The sequence below is a fragment of the Leucopleurus acutus genome (genome assembly GCF_964270905.1).
Source record: "Leucopleurus acutus genome assembly, chromosome: 20".
In the NCBI taxonomy this organism is placed as follows: Eukaryota; Metazoa; Chordata; class Mammalia; order Artiodactyla; family Delphinidae; genus Leucopleurus; species Leucopleurus acutus.
The window spans coordinates 31610711-31637769 of record NC_139162.1 but is presented as its reverse complement, the minus strand read 5'-3'; positions in this window follow the sequence as shown (position 1 = coordinate 31637769).

Sequence of the window (27059 nt, the reverse complement as noted above, 5' to 3'; positions counted from 1 at the left end):
TTGCGTGATGGCAGTCACGCATGTGATGACACATTTCCCATGGGCGTTAGGACTGAATTAGCCATAGCTGTAATGCTACTACTCCTCTCTTACAAAAGTATACATGAATGCAAGCCACAGAGAGCAGCATTATTACAGGCATAGCACTGATTCTTCTCTCCCTTATTTTTTCAAGGCATTTGAAAATTTCGGTTCATAGTTATTAGTCATTTTGCAATACATCTTCCAAACCAATCATGACAAACCAGGATTTCCAGGTAACCAGGTTACATAGTTTTTAATCATCTTGTCATTCCACCCACAGTCTTTATCTGTACCATTCATTTGGTCATGGAATCATATTCTAGTTTGCATTTTTGTTTGTGTGTTTGTCTTATGTTACTATTTTCCAAGGGTTGTAAAGACAAATCCCTACTGAAGCAAGGCAAATAAGGCTGGATTAAGAATGATGGGAATTGTGATGAACTGGGGAGTACATTTCTCAATAAAAGGAAGTAGCCACCACTCAGGTCCAGCTGGTTGTTGCCATGACAGAGTGTGGCATCTGTGTTTCTAAGTCCTCTGATATTCTCTAAGAGAAGCCTGAACTCTCAATTTTCAGGTGAAACATCCCAATTTCTAAATGTTGGCAACAAAATCAAATTTTAGTTTTTATTTGATATGTTTAGTTATTTATGCTAAGACACTAGATGACACACAAATTACATCTGCCGGCCATATCTACCATTTTGCAACCTTTGGTCTCTATGTCTTGCACCTCACCAAGAGTGTACACTCCTGGGAAGGTGGGTGGATTAAGTATTTTTCTGCAAAGCTTATAGCACTCATCACAGGATGGAGCTCATGGCAAGCAGTCAATAAAAAAGAGAAATAAAATAAGGCTCGCAGACAAATGTTAGAAACACAACAAACGCGACAACAGCAATGGCACAGGACATGATATCCATTTGGATTTGTTTTCAAAGATGTCAAATGACCTCACCCAAACTTTCTTTTAACCAGTCTGTGATTCCATAGAAGCTGCCTTTCCAAACCTGATGAGTTAATTTAAATAAGTCACTCAAACAGTCCCTGCATTGCTGTTGTAGGCTAAGATGTTGTAGGACTCTATAGGCTCTGATCAAAACCCCTTACCCCAAAAACCTACTCACGGCACCCACCACATTTTTCTCCCAGCCTTCTCTCATATTCTAGAGAAAGCCCTTAATCTGTACATGGTATATACCAGTGAGATTTAGATATGATTTTAGCAAATCTCTGAAGCTACTCTGCTGCTGCTGAATTTTATGTGTCAAAGCCACATTTAAGGAGATAAGGGTCTTCAGCCAGCCACAGAGAGGGAAGCCCTACATGGCTTTGGTCTCCGAGTCTACATTGGAAAAGGACGAGGTGATGATTTGTATAGGTGGCACAGGCTTTAAATGTTCATTGATCAAGCACTATTTGAGAATCACTTAAATGGAAATGGTACCTAACTCAACATTTCATTGATTCATTTGCTTTTCGAGCTAGTGACTGGTGGGACCAGAAAGTGATATGGACTGAAGTCTAAAGTCAAACTTACACCAGTTGCCTCTCTGTGTCCACCTCCAGCTTTAGAATTAAAATCGGCACAACTCATGAGAGTGTTTGAGCGTGGCTGCGAGAGTGGCAATGAGATCTCTGGTTGAGGGAAAGCCGTCTCCTCCTTCCTCCACTGTTCCCGATTCCCTACTCATTGGTCCGCCGTACAAGAGGATGCTTCTGCTTCTGCCCTTTGCATCTGACGCAGCACCCTGCAGGCTGAACAGGCTTGGGGGGGCGGGCGGGGTTTTGAAAGTGCCAATAATTATCTGGTGGGAAAATGTTATTAAGTCCATGGATGAGGAAGGAGAAAAGGAAGTCAGGATGTCCCAAGGAGAGGATGAAGGACTTCATTCTTAGGATATGACAACAGCAGAGACACTATAACTATTTCTCCTGAACGACTTACTCTTTTCTTATTCATTGCTTATATTATACTCTGCACTTCATTTACTATATCATTTGATTATCAAAACAACATGAGAATGACTATTATTTTTTTTACTGATGAGAAGTTTTCTCAGAGAAGATAAATGATGAGAATGAAATTGTTGTGTTGCAAGAGTCTTTAGATATCCTTAATCTTATCCCATTTTATACATATGGAAACTGAGACCCACAGAAAATAAATGGATTGCCCAAGTCCAGTGGGTATTTATTAGCAGAGACCAGATGAGAACCCAGGCTTTCCAACCTGCAGCCCCCCATTCTTGCTAACCAGCCATGAAGCCACCAAAACAAGCTTCCCTTACTTGCCCTGGTGCCAGCACTACTCAGGACTGCGTTCTACAAATTAATCTTTCTATCATCTCAAATCTAAGGCTTAAAGATAAAAGGTAGAGACAGGATTCAAGAGAGGTTGGTCAAGAGGTCTTCAAAGTCTTAGAAAATGAAATAAATTATGAAAGGAAAGGCAACATAAATCAACCAAATGCCTTAAATATGAACTTATAAGGACTCCCCGCTTGTTCAGTTTCATCCCTCTAATGCTGAGGAAATTTTGCAGAGTATGGGTATCCAGCAGATCAAGATTAATGAATAGACCAGGATTACTTATAATTGACCTATTCATTGTTCCTATGCAGATGGTTCTACTAAGTATGTGAAAACAATTTGTTCTCTTAAATAGGTTATATATTCCCTACCCTCAATTTTGTTTACACTATTAATTTGCTTAGCAAACCCTTTTTTCCATATCTAGTACAAAGGTAAACTTCAGCCCAGCCAGAGGGTCTGAATTATTCATACATTCTAAATTAGCACGGTCCAGATTAATGAGGTTTTATTCTACTTTTTATCCTCAACTACCTTCCCTTGGGGCACAGAATCATTGCTATCCTCTTTCTCCTTCCCTATTATCATAAGCTATATCCCCCAAGTGAAGCCCCTTTAAAGGGGCACCTGGTTACAATCTCTCTAGGGCTGCTCTGAACGCACAATGAAAGAAAGGCAAGTGGTCACAGAGCTACAGATTTTCTGTCACCCCATCCTTGGTTCAAATTCTTTACAGTGAGTAGCTGTCAAAAGCTTAACTTCCTCTTCTCCCACATATAATATTTTTAAAAGGACTTGGGTAAAACGAACACAACATTGTATATCAACTATACTTCAATAAAAAAAGGAGTTGGACACCGTGAGGCCATTAGCTGGGGGGACAGAAGCAGAGAAAGCCTTGGAGGGTCCTTTCCAGTGGACCCCTTGGCAGTCATGCACTTGTTTAGTGAAAATTAGAACTCCAGCTCCATGAGACAGTGGCTGGTTTACGATCATCCCCTGCTCTTTGGTGTTAGGTAGATACATACATTTTAAACACTCATTTTCCATACACCATTCACGAACAAATACACCCTCCCTCCAAAAACATAACTGCAGGAAAGGAGCGCTCTCTCTCTCTTCCGCACACTCTGCCAATGTCATCTCTATGATGTGAAAATCACTATTTGAGATTGGTGCAATCTGTGAAAACTAAAAGCAGAGAAATTCTGTATGTTTACCCAAGGTAAGCGTGTAAGCACCAGGAACATAAGAGCATGGACAGTGTTGAGGATTAGCTGAAAGCCAGTCGCCGTATGCATGCTCATTTCCTCTTTTACTGCTTAATTCCCCTGCGATGCCATCTGATCAGTTCTCGAATGTCCCCTGTGCCTTTGCCTTAACAATCGAGCCTGGTAGGCCATTCCACACATTTGTGATTCTCCGCATGAAAAAAAATGCTTCCTGACATCTGTTCTGAATTTGTTTCTCTTTAATTTCCATTTATGCTCCCTTATCCTAACATCTGTGTCATTCTGAAAACAGTAACTCACACTGACGTTATCTGTGCCATTTACAATTTTATATTCCCCAGCTAGAAGTTCCTCTTAACCATGTCGTGGATGTGGAATTCTGGTTGGTGTTCAGTCCAGCGAGAGGGGCTCAGCTGTGATTTCAGAGGGTTCAGCTGATGTGTCAGCCCCCAATCCTTTCTCAATATCTTTTTTGAAAGAGAAGCCAGCAGCGAGGGTTGGGGGAGGGGGGTCAAACCTGGATAAACACAGTCTTTCAGTTGGAAACCTTTCTGCTGAGGCCTCTCCCCGGCCCTCAGTGCAGAGGTGTACTTTACTCTCAGTATGCTAGGGCTTACCCGCCCACTTTCCCAACAGTCATTTTCTAGCACAATCCAGAACCTGGATGTTTCATGCACTCAGGAAACATTTGTTGGGTGAATGCACAAACCAAAGAAGGTAGGTAGGTGGGAAGGAAGAACCGAAGGAAGGTTGGCTGTCTCTTAGAAAACAGAAGAGGGCACGATCGAAAACTCAAAGCCAATTCTAAAATCATCACGTCCTTCTGGAATGTATCTGCTTCTTAGGGCTGTTACTTGGTTGTTCCAAATTTCTCCCCTACTTCGCAGTCCCCACTCTTCAGGTAAATCTCTCTCTTGTGTGTTGACAAGTTCATTCTGTGCCCAAGTCATCGACATAAATTCTAATCATTGCTACAGAAGGCTGTTTTCTGGCCACTGCCATGTTTTCTGGCTTGTAGTTCCCACTTCTGCATCCCCCATTTCATCTCTGCCTCTAAGTTTAAGAGCATGCATCTGAAACATGGCCTGAGACCCAAGCGCACCCTCCAACAGTTAAAGAGCCTTCAATTTTAAATTTATTTATTTTATTTATTTATTTTTGGCTGTGTTGGGTCTTCATTGCTGTGCGCGGGCTTTCTCCAGTTGCGGTGAGCGGGGGCTACTCTTCATTGAGAGGAGTGGGTTTCTCATTGTGGTGGCTTCTCTTGTTGCAGAGCATAGGCTCTAGGCACGCGGGCTTCAGTAGTTGTGGCACGAGGGCTCAGCAGTAGTGGCGCACAGGCCTAGCTGCTCCACGGCATGCAGGATCTGCCCAGACCAGGGATCAAACCCGTGTCCCCTGCACTGGCAGGCGGATTCTTTTTTTTTTTTTTCCTCATATTTTCATTTTATTCATGACTTTTCTGGTAAGGTTGACAACAGAAAAACATCAGAATTTATATCTTGCTCATACTGATGGCTACTACCACAGCTCAGTAAGTTATAGAAGTTTAATAAATATTATTATTATTTTTTTTTTTTTTTGCAGTATGCGGGCCTCTCACTGTTGTGGCCTCTCCCATTGAGGAGCACAGGCTCTGGACGCACAGGCTCGGCGGCCATGGCTCACGGGCCCAGCCGCTCCGCGGCACATGGGATCTTCCCGGACCGGGGCACGAACCCGTGTCCCCTGCATCGGCAGGTGGACTCTCAACCACTGCACCACCAGGGAAGCCCATAAATATTATTTTGATTAATGATGATAACATCGGTCAGGCTGTTATGCTATTATCAGCTGCCAGATAGAGGACATTGTACTTCAGAAAATATTTTCAAAGGTTATTAAAATTTCTTCAATTAGTTTAGTTTAGTTTTTTCCATTCAAGTCAGTTCTTGATGATTGCCTAAACTTCATTCTATTGTTAGCAATTCCATGGAAATTGACTTTACCCTCCTTCATAATAAGAAATGGTGGTAAGGAGGAAATAAGAATAGGTACAGTATTTATTTATGACATTAAATATAAAGATACTGTACATGCCTTTGGATGGGCAGGCGGATTCTTAACCACTGTGCCACGAAGGAAGTCCCTAGAGCCTTCAATTTTAGAAAAATACTACAGTCCTTCAAGAAGTGTTTATCTGTTGCACAACTACTCTGTAGCAGGCATTGAGCTACATGCTCAGAATACGACGAGGAAAAACAGACATGGTCTCCATCCTGATGGGACTTAAAGTCTAGTGGGAGAGGCAGAAAAAAGCCCAAATAAGCAAGCGAATCAAATTAACCCCCAGCTGCACGCTCTGGCCAACGTTACGAAGGAGAGGCGCAGGGCACTGAGACGGAATGAGGGGACAGCTGTTTTTCCATTGAGTGATCAAGGAGCAATCACAAAATATATTTATCATAATAAATATGGAGCCACAGTAGCCCGCTGCGTCATGAGCTAGGAGTTGGTCCAATGCAGAAGTTACTACGAGCCACATGTTGGTGGAGGAGAGACAGGGGCAAAGAGAAGTTAGAAGGCAACCTCTATCATGGCAGCAGAGATGGATACACCTGTACCTGTGTTCATGGGAGGGAAGAAGCAAAGCCTATGCTTGTTTTCAAATAGGAAACAACTGGAAAAACATTATTATTAAAGCTTAAAGAAAGGAGAGCTTGGTGAAAGCTGGAGATGTCAGAAAAGCCTTCGAGAAAATGAAAGGACTTAGGCCGGGCTGAAAGGGATAAGAAGGTGAAAAAAAAAAAAAAAGCCCCGTCCCTCTTCTGGTCCAGGGTACACTACTTCTTGCTTTAACAAAAGTTCCCGCTACTAACTGCTCTCCTTGGTGAATAAAAATGAAGTTTCAAATTCCAAAATGAAATCCTAAAATGTTACTCTGGCCCTGTCACCTCACGCTCAAACTTTTTGCTGGGTCTCGCTGTCTTCAGGATGAGCGCTGAACTTTTTCAGGTGGTACAGAGACCCTCATCCTCTGGCCCCTGCATACCTATCTAGCCACCTCGCTTGAAAGTCTCCACAACCCACTCTTTACCCCGTAAATTTACATTCCACTTGCACCAGCTTCCTTCGGTTCCATGAGTTACGTGATGCACTGTCTGTAGATACATGCTCCTGTCCACCTGGATCACTCTTTAGTCTTCCACTTGACGACCGCCAGCTCACTCTGCAGAGGCAGGTGATGAAATCGCTACTCTGCGGAGCCTCTCTGAGTCTCCCCCATGTCTGAGTTGGGGGCCTTTGCTATGCAATCTGACGGCCACAGTCTCTGTAGCATGACCCTGATCGCATAGTAGCATGTCTGTTTAATTCCCTTCCCTCCACATTATAAGTTTTGTGAAGGGAGAGCCCACGTGAGTCTTGTTTACCACTGGCTCCCAAGAACTAACAGCTCTTCTTGGAAGTAAATAATGAGTGAGTACAGACACATTGCTGAACTAAAAGAATCTCTGGCCACTGGTTCTAGATCTTCCACAGAAAGATGATAATGGCGTTCCGTTGACCGATTCCAAGCTTCCTCATTGAAATCGTCCCGTTCAGAGATGAATCAGCCACACGAGTATAAATCTCGCCCGAACTAGAGAGCCCCAAAGAGACAGAGACCAGAGCTCTGCCTATTCATATCCAGGAAGAAATTAAAGGGAGGCAAAGAAGTGGGAAAAGGGGGAAGAGGCATTGCAGCACTTCCCCAAACGGAGCCAGCCTTGGCACCAGGACGTCCAATAAAAGCCTTTCCCCTCACTTCCCCCAAGTTATGATGAACACCGTGCGTGAGGATTCCATTTCCCCCTTTTGGAATTATTTATGGGGCACTGGGCTTAAATAAAGATTCTACCCTTTTGGAGAAAAACGTCATATGTTTCCCCCAATTTTTAAAAAAACATTAGGTGTACTGATCCTGTTTTTAAGTAAGCTCCAGCCTGTGAGTAATAGGTAAGTTTTCTTTCTTGGTTATATCATACTGAAGCTTATTCAGATATGATAACGTTTTTGCTGCTGTATCTTGGCAACATGATTTATTCTGCAAATGCTCAGTGTTACCGTCTCACAAGGCTGTACCATCTGGGTTGAATTAATAGGCTACCCGGAGAAATAAATGAGAATGGTCTCCCATAATTAACATGTAGGTAAAGTATATTTAACAGATTATTATAATTAATATGTCAGTTACTGATTTCATGCTAAATAGAATTGTGAACACAAGATATTAAGATTAGTTACCCTCTCTGTGTGTGCCTTGAAGAAAGGCAACAGGGAAAGAAATGAGGGCACAGAGTCCAGTATCAATAGAATTGACCTTAACATTAAGAACATCAGATACCAAAACTCTAAGTAAACAGTGACAATGTCAGGCATTATAAGCTGGGAGCAGCAAATTACTGGTTTCATAAATTCAGAGTTTATGCCAGAGATGTCCAGAATATCCCAGATGTGACCTGCAAAAGCACAAGAATGTGGTTAATTTATACACAGCTGAAAGCGGCTATCGAAAGGAAGGGGGTGGGGTACGGGAGGCAAGACAATGAACGAAACCAGCTTTGCTCCTAATGCCAGTCTGCCTTCCCTGCTGCTCAGTACCGTATGCAAAATGCCAGTGTGAGGGAGAAAACCAACAAAGGACACCTAGAGGTGATGGGAACTCGGGGGGCATAGGCACCTGTGCTGGATCCTCATGGGATGTGGACAGGGATTTTGTCACCTGGCATGAATGGCAATAGACGGGTCCTGGGGAACAAGGCAGTGGGGGCCAGGGAGAAGAGAGAAGGTGACTCACCGACCTTTAACGCGTCTTTCACGACAAATTCGTCTATCGAGATTATTAAGTTCCATTTCTTTCAAGGCTTCTGGGAAAAGGAGAGATTCATCTTAGCAGAGATTCTCCTGGGGATGCTGAACTGAACTGTTACCTCACCCAGCGAGGAAAGCCACTCACCTTCATTCAGGTTCATCCGGTTTTCCCATAATGGATGTGCATGTGCTTCATACCACAGCGATCCAACAATTTTCTTTTTTTTATAATTGTGGCTTTAAAAAATTCTTTTTTAATTTTTTGGCTGCCTTGGGTCTTCATTGCTGCGCACGGGCTTTCTCTAGTTGTGGCGAGACGGGGCTTCTGTTGCTGTGGAGCACGGGCTCTAGGGGCACGGGCTTCAGTAGCTGAGGCATGCGGGCTCAGTAGTTGTGGCTCGCAGGCTCCAGAGCACAGGCTCAGTAGTTGCGGCGCGTGGGCTTAGTTGCTCTGCGGCACGTGGGATCTTCCTGGACCAGGGATTGGACCCGTGTCCCCTGCATTGGCGGACGGATTCTTAACCAGTGTGACACCAGGGAAGTCCGATCCAACAGTTTTTTAACGTGTGTTTGTGTATGCTTATGTGTGTAATTGAAGCAAGAATATCAATTTGCTTTCATCACTCTGGGTTTGCCTGGTCTTTGACAGGTGGTATTTTTTCTGGACAAACCCATTGTCCCTCACTCCTCACTACTACCCAGTGATCAGAAACTCTTCGGGAGTTTCCTCACTTTCTCACTGATTTTGAGCTTCTAGGCTTGGATTAAAGCTGTAATTCTGGTTTCAACTGGCATGTCCCAGCTGTGTCTTCATTGGCCTCCAAGGAAGGGCCATATTTCTGGGGAAGCTTCTCGGTGGGGGGGCGTTATGTCGTGTCTCCCACCTCCCCCAGCAGAGAGCAGTGCAGAGCATCCCACCCACAGAACGTCTGCTTCAGGGCTCCCTAATTGATGAACGAATGGATTCATGAATCCTCCAAGCTGAGCCTTCCTCAGGGAGTCTCTGAGGATGGAGTTCAGCATGTTTCCAAAATAATCAGGGCATCAGAGAAATGGCAGATAGAGTCAAAAGGAATATACCTCCCAAGAACATGACTGTTTGGCCTTCAGGAACAGAACAAAAAGAAGCTTCTGTATCAGGCTTTATCTCAACAGTACAAAGGAGGGAGTAAATATTGTCTTAGCCAAAGTGGTCATTAGAAAGAGGAACCATCAGGTTATCTCAGGAAAAAACAGGGATTTATTGGGATGATTCGGAGAAGGGAATCCAAGAACAGGAAGCGTTCTTGACCTCAGGAGAGAGTTCTCACCAAACGGGAGCTGCGCTCCCCAGCTCTCTGTCTCTTTCTGGGACTTCACTGTTCTCATCTCTGTTTCTTTCTTCCAACCTGCTTCATTCTCTTTTTTCTCTGCAACATCACCTTCTCTGTTCCATTTGCACATGGGCCGGGGCATGGTTCCACCTTTTAAATTCTTCCCAATTAAGCTGCCCCCCAAAAGCTTGACCTGAGTCCTGATGCTACAATTCCAACCCCCTAAGAGAGAATACGACTGGCTGAGCTCGAGCCATGTGTTCAATCCTGGTCCAATCAGCTGTGCCAGGAGTAAAGTGGTCCAAGTTGTCCCCTCAGCAGGGGTGGACGAAACAACTCACTAGGAGGAAGGAAGGGGGAGATGGAGGCAAAGTGATTAACATCATTGGAATTAGTTCTCTCTTCCTGCTGACTTACCATCACAGTGTAGAATGTTATTTGCTTTTTTCAAGAAAAGTTTATCTTCACTCCACCTTGGCTTGATTAGTTCTGGTTTCTGAAACACCTTTCAAAAGCAACTTTCATTCAAGGTGTTTCCAAGACAGAAGTCCAAAATTGTGAGGAGAAGAAGGTATTACCCTGTAATATTGTTAGAGTCATCACGAGTAGGGGCCCCTGTGTGTTTTTGGAGATCTACTGTATCTCCTACTCCTGTCACAGTGCTTGGCTCATAGTACATACTCAAAAAATATTTATTAAAGGAATGACCCAATTAATGAAGTCTTACCAAAGGCTGTAAGCCACCAGCATCAGTGTCTTAAGCAGCTTCTTAAGGATCCCCCTCGCACTCAGCAGACAGTAGCTGCAGGATGTTTCAGAATTTGGCTGTGGGCATCACTGAGGGTACCACCCGTCACTGCCTGGTTCGGTAGCAGCTCCCAAACTCCAGCTGAGTCTGCAGGTGGGCAGCATGTGTTCAGAGGGGAGATGCGCACAGCTTAGGAAGCTGACTCCAAATCTGCCACCATACACATAAGCCCTGGGCTGCTCAAGGGAAGACAGGACTCAGATGAGCTCTTCAGTATAAAGGAGGATCCAGTGGGAGTGTGACAACCAGAGCCACCGAGAAGGCACATCGTCCCTGTGCCCGAATGTTCCTAAGCACAGGAAAAAGATCTAAACCTAGCAAATGCTAGGATATTTCACTGGAATCCCTTTTAATAATTCCAAAAATGGTCTCCCATGCATTTACTTTAAAATACAAAAGCACTTTTGACCCTGCCACTCTACTTCTAGGGATCTGTTTTATAGAAATATCTAGTCCTGTGAGCAAAGATATATAGGCAAGGGTATTCACTGCAGCAGAGTTTAAAATAACACTTTTTTTTTGTTTAAAAATAAACTCTGTGTATGTGTTGAGGGAAAACTATAAATCCATAGAAAAGGGTTGAGAAAATACATACCCAACTTTAAAACTGATTACCTCTAGCAGGTAAGATGGCAGAGGCGAGAGCCACTGAGGAGAATTTTCATGCTGTACCTACTCACTACTTTCTATTTCTGTGTTTAAAAAATTTTTATTGGAGTATACTTAGTTTACAATGTTGTGTTAGTTTCTGCTATAGAGCAGAGTGAATCAGTTATACATATACATATATCCACTCTTTTTTAGATTCTTTTCCCATAGAGGTCATGACAGAGAACTGAATAGAGTTCCCTGTGCTACACAGTAGGCTCTTATTAGTTATCTATTTTATATATAGTAGTGTGTATATGTCAATCCCAATCTCCCAATTTATCTCTCCCCAGACTTTCCCCCTGGTAACCATAAGTTTGTTTTCTACATCTGTGACCGTGTTGAGTTTTTATAAGCATGTTTCCCTTTTGTAATTCTCCGAAATTTGTTAACAATAAGGAAAATGGAAATATATATATATATATATATATATATATATATATATATACCTGTACCATCCACACTCTCCACATAAAGAACCTGCCTCAGGTAATTTACTACCTCTGCCTCTAAGTAATTTACTACAAGTCACTTGTCTAATTTGGGATTGGAACGCAGTGGAATCCCAAATCACCTCCATGAAGCAAAGGGCTTACGCTGCGTCACGGTGCATTTGAGCTAGATGTAAAGATTCAAACCATTATGGACTGGTATTCATTGTGACCCATTAGTAGAGTAATTTAGGAAGTCAATGAAGGGGTTTAGAATGCGGCCACTTGTGTCTTCTAGACTGCATTTTGCTCACTTATAAGCTTTGTGACCTTGAGCAAACTACATAACTCTTTGGCATCTCAGATTATTTGTAAAATTAGAATAATAGTAGCATCTATCCCACAGGTCATTGTCATTTATTTATATAAATACTACATGTTAAGTACAGTGCCTGGGATAAGTCCTCAAATATCTTAATGAACAAATATGTATCACTCACAAGAGATGTTATAAAATGCAGAAGATAGATCATCTGCCAGGTTCTTAAAGTGTGATCTAGAATCCTCAGGAGACTGTAACTGGGCTTCTGTGACTCTGAGAGCCACCCAAAATTACATGGGAGAGAGCACAGGTGACTCTTTCTAGGGACACAGTACAATCTTATCACATCCTAAAAGTTACCCCAGAAGGCTAAGGATGGCTGGTTGAAATCTACTTCCTCCTAGAGGCAGGGGTTCTAAACACTCTCCCACCAGGACGGCACAGTCCCAGCACCAGTCTCCACACCCCGCTTCTCAGGCCAATCCTTTATTCTTGCTGGGGGTTCAATGGCCACCCTCTTTCACTGGAGCTGAGTCTGCCATGGCTGCCCAACCAGCCAATCTCACTAGGTTAGAATAAATCTAGTCTAACAACAGGTTGATAAATCCATAAATATATTTTGTCACTGAGTTGACCAGTTTGGCTGAGTTACTCAGCTGCACTACTGAATTAATCAGGACTATTTCAATGACAAGCGATGGAAATACAGCTCACTCTTGAAGAAGAAGTTGTTGACATAAAAAGTCCAGAAGTGCATCTCATTTCAAGCAGGACTGTGTCCCGGGGCTCAAACAACGTCATCAGAAATCATTCTCCATCTCTTATCTCTACTTTCTTCTGGGTTGGCCTCCATCTCAGGCGATCAGGTGGCCACAGTGAAGCTCAGCAGCTCCGAGGTGGTAACCCCACTTTAGAAGAGAGCTCATCTTTCCCACCAGTTCCAGCCAAGCTCCAAGATTTACTCCAATTGGGCACTGATCCGCCTCTGAACGAATTACCACAGCCAAGGAGGTGGACAGCTCTGATTGGTTAGCCCTAGTCCCGCCTCTGGAGCTAGAGGCTGGAGTCACCCACACAGAACCCCATGGATTAAGAGTGGGTGAAGAATGGTTTCCCAGAGAAAATAGGGGCCTTGTTACCAAAAGAAAGTGATGAATGTTGGACTGGACAACTCTTTGCTACCCTGTGATCAGTCATCTCAGAGACACAGCCTCTGCATTGGTTGGTGTACCCAAAACACAGCAGCCAAGTCTTCTTTGATGAAAACAGCCTAGCCCAGTCCTGATTCTGCAGCACCACAAGTTCAGGCAAAAGACTTCCGAAACGAAGGATGTCTTCAGTCTTCTCCAACAGATAAGCCACGCAGACACAGCTTCTGCTACTTACTCTCCTCTCGGTAGCTCTCACTGTGGTTTTCAAGGCTCATATTAGCCTGTCAGAAGGAAGGGATTAACAAGTATTTTGATTTCTGTTGAAAACACGTTGTTTCAGAAATAAAGTTGGCATGGCAGTCATCTTGGTTGATTTAATCTCTGACACAGGAAGCTTATTTATAGCATCACAGCCTTCTGAATGTTTAAAAACTCAAGCTTTATCAGCCCGCTGTGCTTTTCCTGCGAAGTATGGAACGGCACTAAATGAATAATGCCACCTGGGCCAACAGCACAGGCATGTTCTAGAAAAACACAGCTTTCATCTTCTCCTGGTACGTGTGAACTCCCTTCTGCTTAGCCTGGATCCCTCCTGCAGGATGGTTCCTGGCCACCCGTCCACATCCTAGGAATGAAGTCCTGAAGGAACCAGGCTGGGCTGTGACCCCCTTTCCCAATCTGCTTTCCCTCTCTTCCAAATCTTCTCCTGGATGGCTGGAGACCTCTCTGAATGGGATGAGTTTCTCTGTGCTAACTCTTCCCCAGAGGTAACCCCTTGGTAACCCCTTATTTCCACTACCAATCGCGTTCCCCTGGGCAAGTGGCAAGAATATTTCTGAGAAGTGATGTTAAAGCAACCTAAGGCAATCTCCTCGTTTTTCAGGTTAAAGTGAGTCTCAAACAGTACAGTTTTTTTCCCCTAACAATGTAATCTCCACTAAAAGTAGGTATTGGTGACAGGGACATGGGTTAATTTAGGCATTTAACTTTACCTTCCTGTCACAGGAAAAATTGATTATCCTCGAGTTAAAAAGTAAGTCGTTCTGAATGTATTTAAAACAGCCAGGCGATGACATCTTTTTGGGCAGAGGGTCCCCAGTGACTACTGCAAGTATAAGCATTTTACCATATTAATTTATGGTCAAGCACCAACAGCCTCAAAGCTGTATTCTCAAAGCAGTGTACTTTCTTTTACAAATCAAAGGATCAGAGACATTTCTTTCTGGATCTCAATGTCAGTCGTTACCGTTTTGACATTTAGACAGAAAACAGACTGCATGCATTTCAGATCAAGCTAACACCACCTCTTTCTAGAATCTGGCTATAAAAATAGATGTGCCACCCCAGGACTTTTCTATAAGACACAGAACACAAAACAACTAGAAAATTACTCTCCATTCCTAATTACGAGCTTGATTACAGGAAAGTTCTCATCGGGGAAGAAAGTTCTCAAAACTAGGCCAGGGACCTCTGGAAGAGGCACATGACAAGGTTTGTGAATTCTGAACACTGAGTATTAGTACAGTGACCACACTTCTGAACCAAAAACTAGGACAAATGGTCTGAGAAGCCTAAGCGTTCTTATGGGGGTAAATATTGAACTGAGGACCGTCACAGAAAATGCAGAAGATACAGAATGACATCTCGGGCCTGGAGTTAAAACTTGGGTTTGACCTGCAAATGTACCAATTCCACGACCATGAGTAAGTCATTCTTCCTAAGCCTCAGTTTTCTCATCTGTGTAATGGCAGTAATCACAGCACTTTCTTCTTTTTCTTTTTTAACATCTTTATTGGAGTCTAATTGCTTTACAATGATGTGTTAGTTTCTGCTTTATAACAAAGTGAATCAGCTATATATATATCTATATCCCCATATCTCCTCCCTCTTGCGTCTCCCTCCCACTCTCCCTATCCCACCCTTCTAGGTGGTCACAAAGCACCGAGCTGATACAGCACCTTCTTGACGTTGTCATGAGAATTAGATGACATACACTGAATGTTATGATACTAAGTGAAGTCAGACAGAGAAAGACCAATATCATATGATAACGCTTATACGCAAAATCTTTAAATAATGATACAAATGAACTTATTTACATAACAGAAACAGACTCACAGATTTAGAGAAGGAACTTATTGTTACCGGGGGAAAAGGTGGGGGCAGGGGGAGGGATAGATTGGGAGTTTGGGATTGACCTGTCCGCACTGCTATATTTAAAATAGATAACCAACAAGGACCTATTGTATAGCACAGGGAACTCTGGTCAATACTCTGTAATAACCTAAATGGGAAAAGAATTTAAAAAGAATAGATACATGTCTATGTGTAACTGAATCCCTTTGCTGTACACCTCAAACTAACGCAACATTGTAAATCAACTACAACATAAGATAAACATTTTTTAAATAAATAAATAAATGATATACACTGAACGTTAAATCAGGTTTCTTTGTGTCATGGAAACCCTTAAAGTCAAACACCACCAAAGAGATGCCAAACCTCCCTTGGGAGACACGCTAAAAAGTTGTAAAACTGATTTTTTGACTCTTGACTCATGAGTAACCTTGAGGGAAGGCAAGAAGTTTGATTGAGAAGGCCAGTACTAAGGATTTTTTTTAAGTCTCTGGTGTACACTGTCAGTGTTCATCACGCAAAACTTTGGTACCAGCAATTTCCACTGGAAAGAGTAACCAGTGGAGGGACATACAAGCAATGGGTCACTTTGGAGGGTGTTGCCAACATGGCTGCCCTTTGGTCATCTGTGGGAACAGACACTACAGTACCAGTAAGATACAGCAGGGAAGGAGATGGCTGGTACATAGAGATGCCCAAGAGAACAAGTTTTTGGATCTCACAAATTCCTGCTAGATATCTCCCTGATCTGATGGGGTTGGATATCCCACTAGGCAGATACAATCAGAACCAAAGAGATGTGGTCTGGAGTCTTATTTTTCACTCCAGGCCAGTGTGGGCTAAGAAATACAGATTCCAATTAATGTGAAAATCCTCAGTCTGTAGAAAACACATTGTGCTTGAAGGAAGCAACTCATTGAGGGAAGCGGCTGACAAAAGCTGTGAATGGAGTGCTGGTGAACTTCGACAGGACCCCAAAGCCTGGAGTCTCTGGAAGGAATCGGTATCACCTGGGCCACAGCAAGTCTCCTCAGAGGTGATAGCCCTGGGTTGGAACTTGGAGAAAAATTTGACTGTTAAGGTGGGAAGTTGCCAGAGTTTTCCATGAGAAGAATGATATGCCTATAAGACTTCAGTGTATTAAGACTGTAGCTTCTTCTCTGATACAAATGGAAGAGGAAAAAAGTGTGTGTGTGTGAAAAAGCAGGGATAGGAGTGACTTCTCTGCTGACTCACAAAGACGACCTCCCTCCATGTTGCCATCATGGCTTGTTTCACAGGTCCTTGCAAAGCAAATGTCTATCAGCGCAGAAAGAAATTTCTCCAAGGAGAAGACAAAGCTAGATCTAGACTCCTCCAAAGGAGGAAAGAACTTGGGAAGGAAAGGAAGTCAACCAAGAACTGAAGACACCAAGGAGAGGGGTGTTAGAGAAAATTAACCTCCTGATTCCTGAGCGTGGGGGAATGATACTCACAAGGTCTCTGGCTCTTCCATGACTCCGTGACACTGCAAGAAGCCTACAGGGACTTTCATGGCATCTGTGCTGCTGAGGAATTTTTAGAAGGTGTCTCTTTTGGCCACTCAATATTGGAGGCTCCAGATCCGTAAGGAAGTAGATGATTCTGTTGAAGTTTGGGGCTGGGGGGAAGAGGGAGGTGGGAAGGAAAGCCAGCAGGCACAGAAGCCGACCAAACAAACCTGAACGCCCACTGGGTCCCTCCTCACCTAGGTGCTGGGGTGGAAGCTTCGATGCTTGTTAGACAGAATGTCGGGGCTGCAAGGGCCTGACAGATAGTACCTGAACTTCAGTGATTTCAAATTTTTGTAGTTTTTGTGAACATTTTTTAAAACAAACATTTTTACAGGAAAACTCATATCACTCTCATAAATAGAAACCTGAGCTCTTTTGCCAAAAGAAGGTAATTAAATAACAACAATGATAATAAAAACAACAGAAATCATATTAAGATACTGAGTGATAGCTTTATGCTGACTCCTGCTGAGAAGACCTCCTCTCTCACCCTCTCTCTCTAAGAGACAGGAGCAAATGTTAGGAGGTTATTAAGACACACAGGGCCTGAAGGACAAAGAAAAAGACCTGTGTGCCTGAGTACTCTCGTAGCCACAACCTGGGAGCTCCAACCCAGTTTACCTCTACTGTCAGTGAAGGTCAAGTCCTCAAGGTCATCCTCACCTGGGTCCTCATCCTCTTTCTGGATCCAATCTCCCATTATTCCCCTTTCTCCCAAAGCCACAGTGCTTGTGGAAATAAACTTTATCTTCAACAAATACCCCTGTATCCTTAACTTCTCCCCTAAACATCTTCTTCACCTCCTTGCCTTCACTGAATACCTAAGCATCCCAGGATGAGTTCTCTGCAAGCCGCGAGATGCTGAAATGGAGTCTGGCACGCAGGGTATTTGTTAGGGACCAGCTCCCGTGAAGGGGGGTGGGTGGGAGCAGGGTGGGACGGAGGGAAATGCTGAGTGTGCCTTTCCTGCTTTTGGGCGAAGCGGCTCTCTGCAGCCCTGGAGAAAGCAATGGCTGGAGGCTGTCCTTGGAGGTGTATCTGGGTGCTAGTCTCTGTGTTCACCACCCCAGGCAACCCAGATTCCCCTGCAGCCCTGGCAAGCGGGGCTTGGCTTTTTCTTTTCATGCTGTGCATACTCCAAGATCTAATGGGGGATCAGAGACTCCTTGCTTCTCTCTTTGCCTCTCATTCCAATTCTTTTCCCTCCTCCAAGGGCCCCCGTGCCATGAGGTGCCTGCTATCAGACTGCGCTGTCGGCTGACCCTCTTTACAGTCATTCATAGATCACGCCGCAGCCCCCTGCCCCGCCCCCGGACCCAGCGCATGAGCCTCGTTCACGGGTTATACCGGCAGCACTTCACTCTCTCCCGCCCCCCCGCCCCGCCCCCATCCTGTACCATTCTTGGCAACTTCAACACCCTCTGGCTGTGACTCCAGCATCCACTATCTCCGCCTCATCACTTCCGATTGTGCATTTCTACACCTCAGCCAACCTGCCCTTGGCACCTCGCCCTATTTTAATTTTTTTCATGACTTATGCCATTATGATATGGTTAATACCTATTGATTGTTTCTGCTCTGACCTTCCCCCGCCTCCCAGGGTAAAAGCTCCAAAAGAGTAGGGTCCTTTTCTGTCTGGTTCACCTCTCACCCTCAGAGCTCAGAACCTACTTGGCATGTACTAGGCATTCTCAATAAGCGTTTGTTGAATGAATGAATGAATGAATGATTCAATAGGTCAAACAGAGATTGTCTTCTAAAGTAATGAGTAGAACTAAAATAAAATTTAAAAGTGAATTATATTTTCCCCTGAGTAAGCTGATTGATGTTAATTAACGCTCAGACCTCTTCACACTTTTGTATGCGCACACCCCACATGCTGGGAAACACTGGTCTGACTCAACCCTTTCCTTTCAGCGATGTAGAAGCTGAGACCAAGGCAGGGCAGAGGCTTGTCTGAGGTCTCAGGGCAGGAAGCTAAGGATCCAGGCCTCTTGACTCTCTATTTAACCATCTTCACATCCCTCTGTCTGCTCTTATTGTCAAGAGAATGGTCATTTCACCAAGTGGTGTTGTGGAAAGAGCTGGTCTTGTGAAGGGCTGGCCTCAAGTTCTGGCTCTACTCCCCACCAGTGGAGCAGTTTGGGGCTGCTGTCAACCCTCAAAAATGGGGACGTTGGGCTTCCCTGGTGGCGCAGCGGTTGAGAGTCTGCCTGCCGATGCAGGGGACGCGGGTTCATGCCCCAGTCCGGGAAGATCCCACATGCCGCGGAGCGGCTGGGCCCGTGAGCCATGGCCGCTGAGCCTGCGCTTCCGGAGCCTGTGCTCTGCAACGGGAGAGGCCGCAAAAGTGACAGGCCCGCGTACGGCAAAAAAAAAAAAAAAAAAAAATGGGGACGTTAAACCCTCCTATCTGCAATGTTGGGAAGCTTAACAAATGAACTGTCTCCAGCAACACCTAGTATATTGCTGATACTCCATAAATGTTAATTCCCTTCCTAAGAGATTCATTCTATATTTAATTAATTTTATTGAGCTGCCTGTTAGAGTGTCAGGTGCTACCTCAGACCCAGGCAATTTAGTTCATGGTTTAGTTGAAAGGATGGTGGCGTAGCTGGTTAATTTGATCACATTTTGATAATGAAGTTTTGATCACATCTTGATAATGAAGGCTCTTTACGTTCGCTCGCCAAATAGAAGGCAAGAAGACACAGTGCTAGGTAAAAAGAAAATCCATAGAAAAGTCCTTCACAGACGGAGTCACCAAGCTTACGCACAACCAGCACTCATGCGAGGCTCCCAGTGGTGAGAGGACGGAGGAGGGTTAAGGGGGAAAGGGGAAGAGGGGGAGGGGGAGAAAGGGAGGGGGAAGGGGAGGGGAAGCAGCAAAGCCGCCTGCTCAGGTCCCCAGATATCTGTGTGACGGTGGCCACTGGGGAATGACACAGGACTGACAGTATTCGTAAAGGTTTTCAGAGCACAAGCTTTGAAGTCAGACTGATGGAGGTTCAGATCCTGGTTCTGCCAGATACTCACTCTGTGACACTTCGGGTGACAAAGTATCTCTCAGAGCTTCAGCTTTCCCATACCCATAAGGGCAAGGTAGGACCTTTCTTGTAGACTTGCTGTGAGAATTAAATAAACCGACTATGGAAATCACAGTGCCTGGAACATAAAACATCCGAGAGTTTGTCGATTACTGTTAATGATTGTCATTGGAATGCCACCTTCTTTCATCAAGCTCAGGTCGATAGAGGTAGTGTCAGCGCCTGAAGCAAGTCAGTTCTCAACTCCAGACACTAGATCCCCCCTCCTCCTGCCTTCCTTCTGTGTCACCCCTCCCCCTCCTCCTGAATTCACTGATAGACTCTGGCTTTCATGCTTTCATGCAGAGGTCACTCTCCCGGTTATTTTTAGACTTGGAACATTCCATGATCCCTGAAAGAGGACACAGGGTTTTGGTCATGGAGCCAATCCTGGGCCAGGAGTCAAAGATTAGGATTTAAGTCGTGGCTCTTGCTTACTGGCCGCCCATGCTTAGGTAAATACTTTTTCCTCTCTGGTCCTCAGTTTCCTCCTCTATAAAAAGGCCGTAATAACCATCCTTTGGGAGGCAGTGACCCAACAGAACAAAGGCTTTGGAGTCATGCCGACCTTCTTCCAGCGTTGGCTGAACAACACCCTGAAGATCTCAGGAAACGTACTTCCCTTTCCTGGGCCTCAGTTTCCTCCCCAAAATGGAGATAATGGTAACTCTCTCCCAGGTAGATGTGAAGATTAATTGAGTTAGTTAACATTTCTTGAGCACTTGTTATCTGCCAGATGCTCTTCCGAGAGCTTTACAAATTTAAAGGCATTTACAGATGAGAAAACTGAGGCACAGAGAGGTTAAGTGACTGGCCCAAGATCACCCAGCTAGGATTCAGCTCCCAACCATCGGGATCCAATGCATGTTAACTTCTGCTTCCTCTCATGCGTGATGCCTGCAAAGCACTGAGCACAGTGCCCAATACATAATAGGCACTCAATAAACATTCGCTCTTATTACTACTTCGTGGGGTTTCTGTGAAGATAAATGAACGCTCTACCTTCAAATACTTGGGAAATTTCTGTATACACAGAAATCAGCAATGCAAATGCAAATGCAAACCAAGAAAACCTGAAACTACTGTTACCCAGCCCCATCTCCTACATCAGGAGTTGGGAGACAGAGTCCAGCTAGCTGCCACCTGTTTTTGTAAATAAAGTTTTATTGAAACATAGCCACACATATTCATTTACATATTGACTACAGCAGGAGTGAACAATTCTGACAGAGACCATATGGCCTGCAAAGCCTAAAATATATACTGTCAAGCCCTTTATATAAAAAAAAAAATTGCTGAATCCTGTCCTAAATCATGTATTTTAACTAGAGTTCCTCAACAGTCAGAAGATTTGTTTGCTCAGTAAAGACATGATGCAATGGAAAAACTATTGACTTTGGAGTCAGAACAAAAGAACAGCAAAGCCACCTGACACCTCCTGAGTGCCCATGTCATGGCTGGCAGTAGCTAAGTGTCTGATGTGCATAACCTCACCTAATCTTAACAAGCCCATGCAATAGGATCATTCCCATGTTACAGATGAAGAAACTGAGGCTCAGAGAGGTTAAGCAACTTGCTTAAGGCCACACAGCTGGAACTTGGGGGAGCCAGAACTCAAGTTCAGATCCAAAGCTCTACTCCTAACCCTTGCTTCCCGCCTCCTGCAGGCTCCAGAGCCAGCTTTGTCCCTTCCTAGCCACGCAGGGACATTTAAGTCCTTACTCTGGCTCCGGTAATGGATGTCTTTATCAATTCCAAAGCATCCCCGATTATCATTTCCCCTTCCCTTTTCTTCACTCTCCCTCTCTTTCCCAAGAAAAAAGGAAAGACCTGCCCCCTCCCACCAACACACACACACACACACACACACACACACACACACACACACACACACACACAGAGCCCTTGGTGTTGTGTGCTGAGCAGGGATGGATTAAAGAAATAGAAAGATAAGAAATCAATATGTAAATGGGTGGGTTTTTTCTTTTTTCGTTTGCAATTCAAAGTCATTTGGCCAATTGTCAAAATGTCAACTGTGAGTTTTCTCTCTTGTTTTCTCTCCACATCCTTCTCAGCTTCCTCGCCTTTCATAGTGTGCGCTGTTTTTGTTGGCCCTGCTATGGAGGAGGGAGAAATCCATCGGTTTCATTAGCTCTTTGAAAAACGAGGTGGGACCAAGTTGGCGAGGTGACGAGGTCACCAAGAGTCATTTATCATTTTCGATGAGGCATAATGAACTCCTCGAAGCTGGACTCTAATTTAATTGTCTTCTACTTAATTGAGGAGAAGGAAGCCTGTTCCAAGGCACTGACTGAAGGTGTTTTTATTGAAACAGAGACAGTTCTCATTTGTAGCCTGTAGGTGACAGGAAAAAACCCTGCTTCTTGTTAAACTGTCTCTCACTCTCTCGCTCATTCAATGCAATCTTTATTTTGTGTCTAGTGGAGTCTAGATTTTCCTCTCTTGACTGATCCATCCCCTTCCAGTAAATGGTACCACCATCCATCCAGCTGCCCAGGCTGAAAAGAAAGGAGTGTGATTCCTCACACCCCATAGTTTCATCGGGGAGCCCATCAGCAAGTCCAATCTGCTCCATCAAAGCTGACCATTTCTCACCATCCCTGGTGAGAACTTTCCTGATTCAAGCCACCACTAACACTCACCTGAATACCTACAAACCTTCTCAATATTTTCCTGTTTCCACTCTTTACCCTCCCAAGTTCTTTGTCCGTTCAGCAGCCCAAGTATGGAAAATCTAAATCAGATGATACCACTTGAATTAGTTATCAACTGCAGCAGAACAAATGACCTCAGAATTTAGCAGCTTCAGGTAAAGAATAAATATTTATTATTTCACACAGTTTCTAAGGATCAGGAGTTGGGAAGCGGCTTAGCTAAGTGGTTCTGATTCAGAGTCTCTAGTGAGGTTGCAGTTAGGATGTCAGCCTGGGCTGTTGTCATCTGAAGGCTGGACTGGAGCTGGAGAATCCACTTCCAAGGTGGCTTACACCCATGGCTGTTGGCTGGAGGCCTCAGTTCCTAACCACATGGACCTCTCTTAAAGCTGCTTGACTGTTCTCATGGCATAGCAGCTGGCTTCCTCCCAAGTGAGTGAACAGAGAGAGAGAGAGAAAGGCAGAAGCTGCAATGTCTTTTACAGCCTAGTCTCAGAAGTTACAGTTGTCATTTTCACATAGCCTGTTAGTTACAGGTCACTCTTATTCAGTGTGGGAGGATATGAATACCAGGTAGCAAGGTGGGAACCACCTTGGACACTGGCTATCAGATGACTCCCTTGCTTTAAACCCTCCAATGAGGGGGAAGGGTAAGCTGGGACGAAGTGAGAGAGTGGCATGGACTTATATACACTACCAAATGTAAAATAGATAGCTAGTGGGAAACAGTCGCATAGCACAGGGGGATCAGCTCAGTGCTTTGTGATCACCTAGAGGGGTGGGATAGCGAGGGTGGGAGGGAGACACAAGAGGGAGGGGATATGGGGATATGTATATACATATAGCTGATTCACTTTGTTGTACAGCAGAAACTAACACACCATTGTAAAGCAATTATACTTCAATAAAGATGTTAAAAAAAAAAAAGCAATGGGTGAAATTTAAAAAAAAAACCTCCAATGGTTTCCTACTGAAATTAGAATAAAATCCCAATTTGCTATTATGGTTTAGCAAGCCCTGTGCAATCTGACCTCCACTTATGTCCCCCTTACCCACTTGGCTCCAACTACTGTGGCCTTCTTTCTCTTTCTCAAGCATATTGCTGCCTCAGGACCTTTTCATGTACACTTCCCTCTGCCTGGAATGTTTTTCTTCCAGACTTTCATACAGTTGGTTCCCTGTCATTCAGGTCTAAATACAAATTGTCACCTCCTGAGAAGCCTACCCCAGCTACCCTATCTAACTAGAGAAAAACTGATGTATTAATATTAAATTTTTGGAGAAATGCAGTGGATTACTGCAGAATACATACAGTGCCTTTGTAAACATTACCCTCACTCTACCTGCCCCCTTACTGAGGGTTCAAGAAGGAAACTAACCAATCTCAATTTGGTCTAAAGATGACCTGATCTGGGGATTTAATTGGAATATGCTCTTCTAGGTAGAGCTCAGATGCTTGGGTAATCCCCCTTTTCCCCACGTCTCTCTGTGCCTCACACCAGAACCTCAAAGAGGTAGATAGCCCCCCAAAGATGAACAACCCCTTAGAGCCAAGTGGAGACAGCCAGAAGCAAGCTCTAAACCCTCAATCCACGTGAATCTAATGCTTTCAACCTCTTGGCACCTACCTACCACTTACAAAGCACACTGATGCCTCAGGTGCAATGCTAACCACTTCATGACTTCATAAACTGCATCCAGTGTAATTCTCACAACAGACGCCTCTATGAAGTAGGAAGTCTTATCTCCACTTCACAAATGAGGAAACAGGGGCACAGGTGGGACACTATACCAATTAAATGACACGAGCCAGAATTCAAATCTTGCTTTAAGTGCAAAGTGTGTAGTCTTAACAGCCCATTATATTACCTCTTTCAATGTTTACAGAGGCACTGTATGTAGTTGTATAGTAATCCATTGCATTTCTCTATGGAATTTTATATTAATATATGAGTTTTTCTTACCTTAAGCATTTATTGAATAGCTGCTATGCTCCCAGCCCTGTGCTAGTTGCAATGGGGATCCTGGAAAGTGTGACATCATTCCAGCCTTCAAGAAGCTCACAATTATACATTGGTTTGAGAGGCTAAAGGAGAGCAAGTCATTTCTCTAATACTTGGAGAAGTGAGAACGTTATCGAGATGAGTAGAGTAGGTGGGGAGGGACATTTAAGGTCAGAGAGGATATGAAGTTTGAATTAAGCCTTGAAAAATAAGCGAGCTTTAAACAGCAGAAGGGAGGAGTGGGGCGGGGGTCTTGTAAGCAGAAGAGTCTGTTCTTGCAAAAGTGAAGAGGCAAGAAAAGTCAGAAAACAGTGAGATGACCAGTCTGAGTGAAACTGAAGCTGTATGCATGAATGGAAATGGTGTAAAAACATAAAATCCGACATAAAAAGAGAATGATATGTGAAGGGAATTAACTGACTAATAAGGCAGGTGTCCATAAATATTAGTAAAGGAATGAGACGTGACAAGAACTAGTTCTTTCCCAAGAGAATATCATTGGATAATTAGGCTTACATCCTATCTGCCTGCTCTTAAGTAACCTAAATAGAAAATCCAGGAAACTGAGTGGTCACATGTGTTCAATCAATCATGTGTTCTGGATCATATAAACAAATACTTTAACTATTTTCTGTTCTAGCACAGTTCATAAGAACTGAATCCCTCCTACGTGCTCGGAACGATGATCAGAGTCCAAAAGAGTTGGTTTCTAAACCTAGTTCAACCACTTCCTGGTTAAGTGACCTGACCAAGGTAAATAACTTTTCTAAGCTCAACTGTAAAATATGGAGTAAGAGTACTATAGTTACAGGGCAATCGTGGGGATTCGTTGAGATAACATCCATGTTTTATAGGCACTCAGATATTAGCTTTCTTTCCCCAACTCTGACGTTTTATTCTCTAAAGCACATGGTTCAGGTTGGTTTAGAAAGGGAGGAAGGAGAGCGGCACAGCAGGAGGTGGCATCCTCATAAACAGGCATGCGTAGTGGACATCAATTACTTTGGCTCCCCAGAATAGCCACTCCCCTCGTTTCCTGGCTCTGCTCCATGTCCCTGTTCTAATCATGTTACAGAAACTACCTTCCTGGCCAGAATTATTGTGGGAAGAACTTATCCTAATCTAAGTCAGACCAATGACAGGGCTCAACCTCTTGGCTACAGCCATTATACCAGAGATGGGCACCTGACACAAACCAGGCCAATCAGATTCTTCCCTGGAATTTTTGAACCTGAACCCGGGAGACTGGCTGAGTTTCACTTCCTCTCCTCTGTTATTCCCTGCCCAAAAGAGGAAGTAGTTTGACAGTAATAGAAGGTGTGATTCTTCCCATCTAGAATAGTGACAAGACTGAGAGAGACCATCTGAGAAGTATTTTGGTTCCAAGTTCCACCTGTGCCAGATCCAGCCAGCCCTGCCTTCCTTGTTTGGTGAGTCAAGAAACTTCCCCTTTCTGCCTAAATAAACTTGAGTTGGGCTTCCGTCACGTGCAACCCAAAGAACCCTACACCAGAATGAAGAAGGAAATGAACTTGTCGTGTCTAGAGAACAATGAAGAGACACACTTCGTTGGAATAAGAGATTTATTTTAAGGAGTTGTGAGATCAGAGCTGAATGAGGAGGGGTGTGAATGCCACCCACCAGGGAGTCACTGAGGCTTCTGAGCATGGAGCGACATGGTGAAAGCTGTCACTTAGGATCAGTAATGTGGGGAGGGTCATCTTTGATGAATAACTGCAGGGAGAGGCTAGCGGCCGGGAGGCCGCCTTAGAGGCTGTTGGAAGTGGAGCAGGGTAGATTCCAGTGCATCAGCCTTCCGCAATGGTTGAGTCATGGGGCTTCACCTTGTTGGTGCTTGTGCCCTGAAAGCTGCTTCCACCTTTGGAATTTCGCTTGACACTGGCTTCATCAGGGAAAATGTCTATCGACAGTCACATCAATAGGACATGTGTAATTAACTCAGAGTCCTGCCCCCCAGGGGGTGGCCATGGGGAGGGCTCAGAATATAAGAGCTCAATATCATAGTCAAAGCTTTTATGCACGTGTCTTCCTCCAGTGGGTTCCACGCTGACAGTGTGGTTAAGTGAGGCTTAATTCGACCATCCCAACAACCTATGGTTAATGACATGACATTGTTGTAATTTGCATTTGGTAAATGCAATTTGGGGGCTATTTTCTCTCTCTTAGCTTTCTCTCCTGGGTTCCTGGACACCTGTGCTCCTTGGGGGGCAGGTTTCCTTTTCAACACCACAAATACCATCTCTGCTATTGGGACACAACAGTTAAATAATGTGAAATTGCACTGATGCCAGTGAAATAAAAGTGAGTGTTACAAAACCGAGTTCCTTCCCTGAACATAATAACAGTAAATTTCTAGGGTCCTATCGTGTAATATCCATTAGATTTATTATGTTGCAATTCCCAGTCCCACTAGTTCTGCCTGAGGGTGAGTATATTACATTTCATCACAGTTTCATTTTCTCCTACAGATGAGAAATGGGAATGCGATTGCAGTTATGTAGCATGCATGTGTTAAATCTGATCTCTAATAAAAT